The sequence below is a fragment of the Camelus dromedarius genome, chromosome 2, assembly GCF_036321535.1.
Source record: "Camelus dromedarius isolate mCamDro1 chromosome 2, mCamDro1.pat, whole genome shotgun sequence".
In the NCBI taxonomy this organism is placed as follows: Eukaryota; Metazoa; Chordata; class Mammalia; order Artiodactyla; family Camelidae; genus Camelus; species Camelus dromedarius.
Window position 1 is genome coordinate 56,506,132 of NC_087437.1, and position 11,851 is coordinate 56,517,982.

Consider the following 11,851-nt stretch of genomic DNA (forward strand, 5'->3'; position numbering starts at 1 on the left):
ATTTCGTTACATCATTTTTCTTTTAGCATAAAAGCAGTACAAAACAGGAACATATTATCCAGATTGACTTTCCTAATGACACCCAACCAATTAGCAATAGGGTTGGGCCTCTACACTAGGCTTCTGACACCTGATCTAGTGCCAATTCTGGAATTGCTCTTGTAAGATGCAAGTGGAAGTATTTCTATTACAAAGCCACCTACTCGGAACTATTTAATTTGAACCGTTACACATTCATATCAAAAAGGCAGTTAATGTAACCCACACACAGCTAATTAAATGTCATATCAAGTGTCTGATGTGTCATATGACCTTGTCATATTATGCTTTTATATAATTTCAGTTAAAATTTTACACTTGTTAAAGCATTTAAAAAATAGAATCATTTTTTGTCTTCTAGACTCTATGATCACATAATAACTTTTCTCCCAAAATAAATAATTTTCCTTTTTCTTAATGGAAAATAAAAATATGTTCACCCTTTATCCTGAAAGTCAAATTTAATCTTTCAAGAGCTATGATTTACACTTCAGGTTCCAATAACTTCCTGTTATAACTAGTCAACATCCTATAATAGTATATTCCCTTGCAGTGTGAAGAATTGAGGTGGTTGGTAAAACTAATGTTCCTGAACTAATGTTTGTGAAAAAGTCATGAATAATAAATTGAACTAATCTTAAAGATGTGTGCAGAAGGACAGAAGCCCTATGGAAATGATTTCAAACTTTTGTGTGTCTAAAAATTGTTTGCGGTGCATCTTACAAGTGAGGATCTCAGGCAAAGCCCCGCCCCGAGAGAGACTGACTTATTAGGTACTGGACATTGTCCAGGAGTCTGCCTTTTAACATCGTGTCCTTGATAATTCAGATAAGGTATTCCATGGGTCAAACAACTACCTATGAGAATTCTTTCAAATCCTTTTTATATTTTTTATACTATTCAGAGTGTAAGAGGAAAGCGCCTTTATCAGAGTCTTCTGAAAGTGTATTCCTTGATGATCCACATCAGAACCATTTTGCTTTCATATTAACATGCGTATTTTGAGCCCATGCAATATTAACTAAATGAGGATCTCCTGAGTGGCGCAGATTTGCACTTGGAATAAATCTCCCAGGTGATTCGGATGTACGAGAAGTTTAAGAACCATTAATTTTTATCTCTTTTTAACTCCTCTTTTACCCTTGTAGGCTCTGATTTTCTCCAGCCAAAGAGGACTACAACTCATCCTTTTAACAAGGTGTTTACAGACAACAGATGAAACTGTAGGGCAAATTTAACCCTTGGAGTTGCCTCAGCACAGGGGGACAGTTGAATAGATGAACAGTTAGTGGAATGTCTTTTTAATAATATGAAACATCAAACACTGACACTTGGAATCTGGTACAGTTGCTATAGTCTATCATATGTATTAATCAGAATTACATAAACTATGTTGTACTAACAAATAACCTCAATATTTCAATAGATTCATGTAACAAGACTTATTTCTTGTATATGCTTCATGTCCAGAATAGGCACTTAACTTTTTGCAGCATTGCCATCTGATGTGTGTGACTTCCTCCTGTTCTATACTTGAGGCTAACTATGACACTTATTACTCTCACAGTTTATTGGTCAGAACTAGCTACAAGTACTGATCTAGTCATAAGAAGGCTGGAAAATGCTGTCTTCCTGTGTTCCGGGAAAGAAGAATGAAAAAGAAATTGGTGAACACATAGCATTGTCTGTGTCTGAGGATGAGATACTGAGATTGCCTGAAAAGGCAAGAGACGTTCAAATTGAGATTCGTCACATACTTTGATAATGAAGGAATAGAAGGACTTTGCTGCCAACACCCCACCTCAGGTTGCCAAAGTATTGAGTCAGATACTTGTGAAAAAAAAAGTGTACAGAAAAATATAGACCTTGTATTTAAACATTCCCCAAAGGAAAAAAATCATTGAAGGAATGCATAATAATTGTGGCTTCTGGTTAAGAAGAAGCATTCTTAAAATTTGGTTAATTTCCATTCAGTGGCTTCAATCTGTTCTCTAAGAATTTGATGCTCAAACTATCTGCCAATGAGCCATTTCATTTTTGAATATTCAGGGAGCCTCAGAAGAACTGAAGACATTTAGAACACAGCAGAGCGTGTAACATGGTCATTAGAAAGTATCACTTAATCCATTTATCTGGAGAGCTAAATAGGGAATTCAAACTGAACATACTAAAGCTCAGATGAAAGAAGAACCAGTTGCTGGTGGGGCTGTTATGAAGTCTGCAGCTCTCTATACATCTGCTCTACGATTTGGATTCTCTGTAATAAAATTTGTATTTTTATGTGAATCTTCTAGTGTGAACTATCATTTGATCAGGAAGAAAAGCCCTCTCCGGGGTGGTGAAGATTGGGGCTTAAGGAGTTTTGATCTATGTTAATAAGTTATAATGTTGAACAAAGAAGAGGTTTTATGTCCTAGTGCAGTGAGGAGATTATTGATCCACTCCAAAGTCTTCAGAGAATAATTTTCAAAGTTTTTTTTTTAGATAATTCAAAGCACTTAAAATATTTAAATAGAAAGAATGCTCTCTGAAATGGGTTCATGGGAAGAAAGCATAAAGATTCCAAATAAACTCTGAGTTCAGATCATGAGCTATTTTTGTCCTACTCTAGGTGATGGAACTGTTAATACTATAATGCTATACTGAAAAAAAAAAACTTCAAATAAGATACAATCTGATATGTATGTACATATTTTTCATTTAAGACACATAGGCATGCATAACCATTTACTACTTTTCTATTGTCAAAAACTGTGTCATATGCTTGAAATTAACTTGTTATTTAGTATCACGTTCTGAAACACACCTTGGGCAAGTAGTTCTTAATCAGAATTGGACATCATCTTTTTACAAACTGGACTTACTCCAGACTGCTAAATCTCCCAAAATGATTTAGGTGCAAATCTTGTAAAGGGCAACTGCTTCAAGTTATCCTTCTAATATTTATAAATGTTTCAATGAGAAACCAATAGTGATAAAAATTTGGAGGAAAGAAGTTAAAAAATATTAATATTCCAGACAATATTTTTCTTTAAAGTGCAAAACTTAAAACTCATTGCTAAATATGGAATTTGAGTCTTTTACTTTCATATCCTATTAGGATTTACATAAAATATGAGAAAAGTCAAATGGAGATAATAAAATTATAGATATCACCAATGTGGTTACTCTACTGAACAGCCGAAGAAGGCCAGAACGCTGACACTTACTACATCCATGTGATCGGTCATCCATGTGATCGGTCATCCAGAACAGGACAGTGTTTAAGGCATAACAACCTGGCTATGAGCGAAACAATTAGATGACTTTTAAGAAATACCAGAAGAAAAAAGGGAGAAAAAGTAAACCCTTTTACTTACTCACAGACTTCAGTAATGTAAAAGGGAAGTGTGATATGTAAAAATTCCCAAATATCAGACTGGACGGCTGAAATGTGGAATGGACGTCAGGGACTGGAGAATAAAGCTGCATGGTCACTTCTGTTACATGGGCTCTTGATATAGTGGGGAAGATATTCAGTTGGAGTCAGAAGACCCTAATTGGAGTAAAAATTCTTCTATAAACTGTGTGACTTTCAATCAGACCCCTTTGTTCTCAAAGTCTTTATATAAAAATGGGGATAATGTAGTACCTACCTCATTGGATTGTTGTAAGGGTAAAATTATATGATAAATGTGAGCCTACAAAATCAGTAAACTACATGCTTGGTAGTGAGAGGATGATGATTGATGATATCGTAAAAGAAAGCTGAGGGAAAAGAAGAGGTCCAAAAGAAGCTCCTTGACCTGCTGAATCCTGGGGTACTTCCCACAGTACACGGTCTAACTGTAATCTTTCACACCTAAACATTAAAGAACAGACAATACAATTTCATATGACTCGATGCTGAATGCCACAAAAAAATCATAGTCTCTGAAAAATTAAGAAGTAGAAAAATAACTCTATTTGTTCTGTATTGCCATACAACAAATTACCCCATAGCAGCTTAGAACAACAAATATTGGGTGCCTCACATTTTCTGTGGGTCAAGGATTTCGGAGAAGATTATCTGGCTGGTTCTCACTCAGAGTTACTCATAAAATTACTGGCAAAGTGTTGGCCAGAGCTAAGTCATTTGAAGCCTAGGGTGGGGCTAGGTGCAAGCACATGGGTGTCAGTAGGAAACCATATGGACCTCCTCGCAGGGTTCTTTGAGTATCTTCATGACACATTAGTTGGCTTACACCAGAGCAAGAGATCTTGTTCAGAGAGAGAGACAAAGCTTCAGTGCCTCAGTGCCATCTATGACCCAGTCTCCAAAATGATATATCATGACTTCTGTAATTGTGTATTGGTTAGAAATGAGTCCCTAAGTCCAGCCCAAACTCAAGAGGAGGGGAATTCAGCTCCTGAAGGGAGGACTATCAAAGAATTTGTGAACGTATTTTGAAGCCAGTGCTATAACACAGGAAACCATTTGTTTTTCATTTGAATAAACTGAAGTCCAAAAAAGGAAAGTGACTGGTCCTTAGCCGTCCTAACTTCATCCCTAATCTGATAGGCCAACTAGCTGCAGTGGTGCCACAACTTCAAATGAAAGCTGATTATCTTGTTCTGGCCGGAACATTTCTTCCATCTGGTAAAAGATTATAGAATGGGGAAGAATTACATTATCTGCAGTCCTGGTACCTCTGTCTCTGTCTCTCTATCTCTTCTTTCTCCCTTCCTTTTCCTCCCCTCCCCTTTTCTGTTCTACTCGACAAAGAGGGAGGCAGTCTCTGAAAGCTGCAGATGGATGAGATAAATGGAGCTGGTTAGCCATATTCTTGGTCTGGGGTTGAGGACTGAAATAGAACTTTTATTCTGGGCTTGCCTCTAAAGAGATTGGAAGTGACTGTTTATTCCAAAAAGCAGCTGCTGCACGAGGAGGCAGGTAATTGCTTCCTCTGAAGTAACCCCGATTTTTGTCTTAGCTCTGAACTGAAATGGTTATTTATTAATAATCATTTCTCCCCTGTATCTCAGACTTCTGAGTCCCCAAAATGGATGGTGTTGGACTAGAAATTCTGTAGGGTGTTACAATGTTATGCTTCTTTGGTTCAATGAGTAATGCTTAAATAGCCACTCCCCCTTCCACATCCACACACACCCGCAGCCAGGGTCCAGGGATGGTTGGAAGCATATTTAAAACGTGCAATCCTTCTTCTCTAGGACTCAAGCAGCGCTTCTGTCTGCTTAGACCTAGTTCCTTTAACATGCATTTCTCACTTGTAAAGCTCAACAGCTAACTTCTTTTCTCCTCCCTTAGTGTTTTCTGTCACTGTCTGGTGCCAGTAGCTGTGAGAAGATAACATTAAGTTTACATGGAGCCTGTTCATAGTTCAACTCTGATGCCTCCAATTTTTTCAAACCAATTTTAATCTCAAATTCTAAGGTCACTACTTTATAAATTAGATTGAAAAATGTTACCTTCTGTCTTCTGAGCAGTTTTATGCCTTTATCTTTTATCCAAACAAATGCCAAGCCATGTCTTTATTGTGATGTATGTCCACATATTTCACCATGCCAAAATATAAAGGGAGGCTTGCTTTTGAAATCATATATTGTATAAACAGCAACATCCCTGGAGTTAGGAGCTCTGAGTTCTAATTCAAACTATAATTCTTCTACTATTAGACCCTGAGCAAAGCACTAACTGTGCCGTAGTTCCTACATCGATACAATTCAAGGATCACTGTGTACCTTTCCATCTCTGATATTCTAGGAGTTGATGTAATAATAAAGAAGCACTCTGTGTCTCAAGGTACAATTCATGATTCCTTCCGGGTAATCCAAAGTCAACTGTCTAAGGAATTTGTTCTTTATAAGGACATAAATGGGATCTGAGTTGCACAAAATGAAACCGGATCTCAGAGATCTTTCCTCCTCTCTTATCCTAAGTCAATTGCTCATCAACTCTTGTGCACCTGTTTTCCAAGAGTCTTTCAAAACTCTTCTCTTCTCCCCAGGAATTGTGAGAATTTGAGCCAAATACGCACTAAGCACTCTATTTTCTAAACACGCCATGCACTTTTATGCTCTATGTGCCTTCGCTAATGTTACTTCTTGGAATGCCCACTCTTCCCCCCTCTGTGTAAAAGCTCTGACAATGCCTCAAGTTCATCTCAAATATTTTCAAACCTATGAAATTTTCCAGGTATAGTTGGATACTCCTTTCTCTGCATTTGTATTGTTCATAAGATTTCTGTTATTGAATTCTAAATTTCTTTATTTCTTTTTCACCTACTATCCTGTAAGTATCAATGGACAGATAATATATACTGAATTTCTAAGCACTTAGCATGAAGATGAGCACATAATATTTTTCCACTAATGTTTTGTTAAATAAATTAATTAATTATGGCCACTATCACTGGGAACAGAGTCATAGAGTGCCTCTATCTTTCTTCCATCTCTACTCCATTATAGGTGCAGTGTTCTACAAAAGGTACCATTTTAGGACTCTGTTCATTACTGTGTAAAGTGAATTTCAATATTGGAATTCTGGGGCTCCCAACACACATCCAGCACCACTGGAGTTTGCCCTTGGCATTTCTTGAGGACAGATGATCCATGACCAAGTAGGGGTGGAAGAGCCCCAGCTGTGCCATGCCTGTCCTGGTTGCCACCCTCACACTGAGGACTTCTGTCTTTGCTCCACACTATCTGCGATAACAGCTGATGCTGGAGTCAGCATCATGCTCGTTGGCAGATGTTCTATTTGTGATCTTGCTATTAAATAGGCTCAAATTGACACGACACTAAGATGTGCTAAACAATCTCTACCTACAGTGTACTGTAGAGAACTTCTGGCTAATGAATTCAAGCAGAAAAACATTAAATCTGTTTATTGTTTTCAAATCTAGATGATACTGGAGAAATGAATAAAGTACTGTGTTAATTCAGGGTTAGTTGGTAATTGAGAGATCAGTTCTTCCAAATTCCCTGCATAATATGTATATCTATGTTTTTTACTCTAGGGGTCAATAGACTCTTACAAGACAGTACATCTTGCAGCACTCTCTCCATGGTCATCACCACTGCCGTGGTTCAGGACTCTTCCTGAGTCTTGTAACAGTCTTCTGGTTTCTCTCAATGACTCTAGTCTCCCTTCTCTAAACTCTTGTGTACATCATCACCAAATCAGTCCTTCTAGGACACGACGTCGACCATGACACTTCAAGTCTCAGAGAATTTGCACCTCACTTCCCAAAAAATAAAGTTTGATTTGTTTCGCCTCACCCTGCACTTGGGATACTCTGTTCTCTAGCCTGAGCCAATCTTCAGCAACTTACTTATTTTCTGCTTCTGTATATGCAGTCAACACTACAATGCAGGGAGAGACTTACTATTTCTTAAATATTTTTCCATAAGTGTGACTTTGTTCAGATTGTCACTGCCTGGAAAACCCCTCTACACATCTCACACGTCCACTCTCAAGGTGCAGTTCAAATACCATTTTTCCAGACACCATCGACAGAAAACATTTTCTTTCCTATTAAATCTCTCATTGCATTTTCCTGTTTTTTTCACTCATTCACTCATTCAACAACATTAATTGAGCATCTACTTTGTACCTAACACTTTTGTAAAACCTCAAAACACATCAGTGAACAAAACAGATCAAATTTCTTTCTCTCCTTATGCTTACATTCTGGTGGCAGAAAACAGGAAATAAATAAAATAAATAAGTAAAATATAGAGTATGTTATACGGTTATAAATTCTACAGATTTGTTGATAAAGCAGAGACATGAGATAAGGAGTGTTGCGAGAGGACTTTCAGTTTTAAACAGTATTCATAGAAAGTCTCAAGGGGAAGGCAGCTTTTGAGTGAAAACATAAATGAGGTGGCGGAAGAGGACTGAACAGATTTAACAGCAAGTTTAAAGTTCATAATATGTCAAAAAAAAAAAAAAAGAGCAAAGAGTGTTTGGTTGGAGTACGGAGTACAAGGAGCATGCAGGAGAATAGGAAATGAAGTCAGAGGCACTAGAGCAAGATGACAATAGTCTGTGTCCTTGTAGACCATTGTAAGATCCTTCCAGTTTGCTCTTTTCTGCTGGAGTGGAGCAGCAAAAGTTTTATCCAGCAGGAAACATATGGCATCCATAAACTGAGAAACTTAAGAACAGTTTAATAAATTTTTAATTTTAAAATGTGTGCACAAGGTTTAGGAAACTTAATACAAGATAGTATAGCACCCAGCACTAGTAACAATGTGCAGCATTACCACCCTGGACCTCAACTGGCAAAGAAAGAGTGAGTCTAAGACACCAGGGGTCTCTGTACAGGGTGGGCAGCCGCACAGCAGCTGTGGCTTTCAGTGGAGGGAACCAGCCAACACACTGACCATACAGGAGTAGGTGAAGACCTTGACCTCACTCTCCTGCCCACCAATTTCTGGCTAGTTCCTCTCATTGGTGAATCCAACCAGAATCTAGAGATCAAGGAATCTTGTAGATGAAATCTAACAAGTTTGGCTCCTTTGAGCATAAACCTGGGTAGGGAAGGACAGAAGGAGTCTAGGGAGCACACAAAGATATTCAGATTGGGGATCTCATGGAGGGTTCTGAACATGGAAGTGACATGATACACTTAATATCTTATCAGAACACTCGGCTTTGTGAAGAATAAACTATAGGAGAGCAAGAATGGAGGTGAGAAGCTACTGCAATACACTAAATTATAGATAATGGGACTCTGGATCAGCATGTTAGTGAGGGAGCAATGAGAAGTGGTTGCAAACTATGCATTTGAAAGTTAAGCTGACAGAATTTTCTGACATATTAAAAGAGGGATATTAAAGTATGAATGGAGTTAAATTCTTAGTTTTGGCTCATGCAACTGGAAAAACTGGAGTGGCAGTTTTGAAGGACAGGGAAGATTAGAGATTCAGTTTTATCTTTTAATTTAAAGATGCTTTAGACTTCAAAGTGATAAGGTTTCGGAGCCAGCTTAGTGCTGGGAAATTGCCATTCAAGAGAAAGGACTGGACAGGGTATACCCATATTTAAATCGTATAATTTCAATATGAATGTATTAGAAAAAAGTGATTGTACTGGGAAAAGAAAAGATCCAAGGGGTACCCCTGAGGCACCCCAGTGATGCAACATCAAAATGATGATAAAGAACCAACTAGAAGTCTGTAAAGAAAAAAATAATGGAGGATGTAGATCTCTGGAAGTCAAGCAAAGACAGTGCTTCACAATGAAGAAAACAATCAGTGGGTCAAACACCGGGGCTGGATCAAGTGAGATGAGAATGAGAATTGACTGTCAGATTCAGCAACACAGAGAGTACTGGAGAGCTTGACAAGAAGAGTTTGTGGAGTGGTGGGAGCAAAATTCTGCTCTGAACAGGTTCAGAAGAGAAGGGAAAGAGAATTGGATGCAGAAAGTAAAATAATTCTTAAAGGAAACTGGCTTCAAATGGAGACAGAGAAGTGCATTTTTCTGAGGTATAAGTAGCATTAAGAAGTGCTTTGTCACTGTTTGTCCCATGCTGATGGAGATAATAAGGATAAAGCTTCACTTCAGAATGGTAGTTCGGATTCTGGTGTGAGACCAGTCAGCATGCTTGTGTGTTTTTCATCACCCATGTCTAGCTGCACATGGACAGGTAGGTAAGTTGAGAGGGAAAAAAAAATAAAGATTCAGGAGAGAGAGGAGACAATTGTTGGAAGAATAACCTGGTATAAATTGCATGTAGTGGCCAAACAGAAGGGCTTCCTTAAATAATACAAAGGTCAGAGCAACAGGAGATCGCTGGTAGGTAAGTAGATACAATGCTGGCGATGTGAGGACTGTCTTCTCTGGTTTTCTGCTTTTGCTTTCTAAGTGAAACAATAATCAAGATAATCAGTCTACAGTGAGAATGAGAGAAGAGGTGCTGAGTGTCAGGTATTTGAGACAAATTGGCCAGATATGAAACAGTCATCTAGGAAAATAAGCAAGTGAATATTCCTGCGCAATGCAGTATTATTTCTGGGGATCAGTAAGAGTCTACTTGAGTATGGCGGTCATGAAATTGACATGAAATCGGTCAGCATGGCTGTGCGTTTTTCTCTACTACATCTGTCTACATGCGTGCAGGTGGTTAGTAGGTGGAGTTGGGTTTGACTAGAATGGGGATGGGTAATGCCTGCAAAGGCCTGATTATGTTTGACTGTGGAATTTAAGCCAAATAAGGATTAAAGTGAGGCATGAGAGAGCTTAGGTATACTGAAAAGTGGCGAGATAAATTGACTGAAGGTCTTGATAAGATCAAAAGATTGCTGGAATAAGAATACTAGGTCAAGTGAGCTAGAAGGATAGGAGATGACAGAGAATGGGTGCTTGCAACAGAGATTATGGAGAAATTGAAATGATTCGGCTTCATCACATTAAAGGTAATATAGTGGCAGTGAGGGAGTGAGGTAGATTGAAATTAGGACCACTGGTAGAGAGGAGATTAAGAACTGAGAGGCTAAAGTATTGAAAAGATGGTTACTATGAGATTTAGCCACAAAAGCAACCTATACCCATTTCTCCAAACTATGATGCTCTTTAAATCCCTATGTCTTCCTGTCCTCTTTGGCCGAGATGCCCACTGCTCTATCTCCTGCAACTACTTGTTCTACCTTTTGGAACTTTTGATTTATTTATTATTTTAGGCTCAACTCAAATATTACACTCTTGGTAAATGCATGATGATGACTTTTTTTTTTACATCTCAATTACCATTCCTCCTTTTCACAGTAATAACATTCTAATTTCTAGGGTATCCAATGCTTTCCTTCTCTCAATCCTTGTTTTATAGTTATGATTAGATCCAGAAGAGTGTATATGATTTAAGCCCACTGGTGGTGTTTTCCTGGCCTCGGTAATTAGTTTATAAAAGCCACATGGTCCAAATCAGCCCAAAGAACTTGATATGAGATTACTATTAGGATTTTCAGAAAGAAAAATGATCTTCTGATGGGGTTACTGAGAGAACAGGAGCTGCTATGAACTTCCCTGCTTTGTGGGAAGAGATCACCTAAATAAAGCCAACAGAGGAGCCAAGAGATGGAAGAGGGAAGGACTCCTGAAGACCTATTTTGAGTTTTTAGATCCAGCAATACAATATCTAAAGCACTTTTTATCCCTAGACTTTTAAATCATGTGAACCAATAAATGTCCTTTTTTTACCCCCTTAAGACAGTTGGAGTGGGTATCTTCCATTTATAAATAAAAGAACCATGACTAATATAATTACTTCAAATAAAGGAGAGTCAGAAGTCCCATGTCCAGTAATCAAAACCTAAGCCCCTGAGAATTACCAGGCCTTCTAGGACCCAGAAAAGAAACAGAGAGTTTCCTAGTGAGGAGAAAAGACCTTGCTCGTCTAGGACTGATCTCCTCAGCTCTAATCCTTTACTTATGATTCCCTCATGATGAATAGCAGCAGTCAAGTCATTAACGCAGAGATAATTAGACAAAGATATTTAATTAAGGGGAAATTCTTCTTCCTCGTGAAAGCCACCCAAAGTCTACAATTAAAGGTTCGTTCAATCATGACGGTGCCCATATTCAACACAAGTCACATAGTCTGAAGACAAAACCTGCCCTTGAGAAAAACAAAGAAAAGTTTAAAATCAAAATATTTCAAAGAAGTCTGCTTCCTATTACATTTCATCAAACTGCTTACCCTTAGGAACAGTTTTCAACATATTTTATTCAGAATTTTCAAATTTTTATTCAGAGTTATAAGTCAATTAATTAATCAATTATTGTGAATTCAGCAACAACCCAGAACAGAACAGAGAAAGGTTA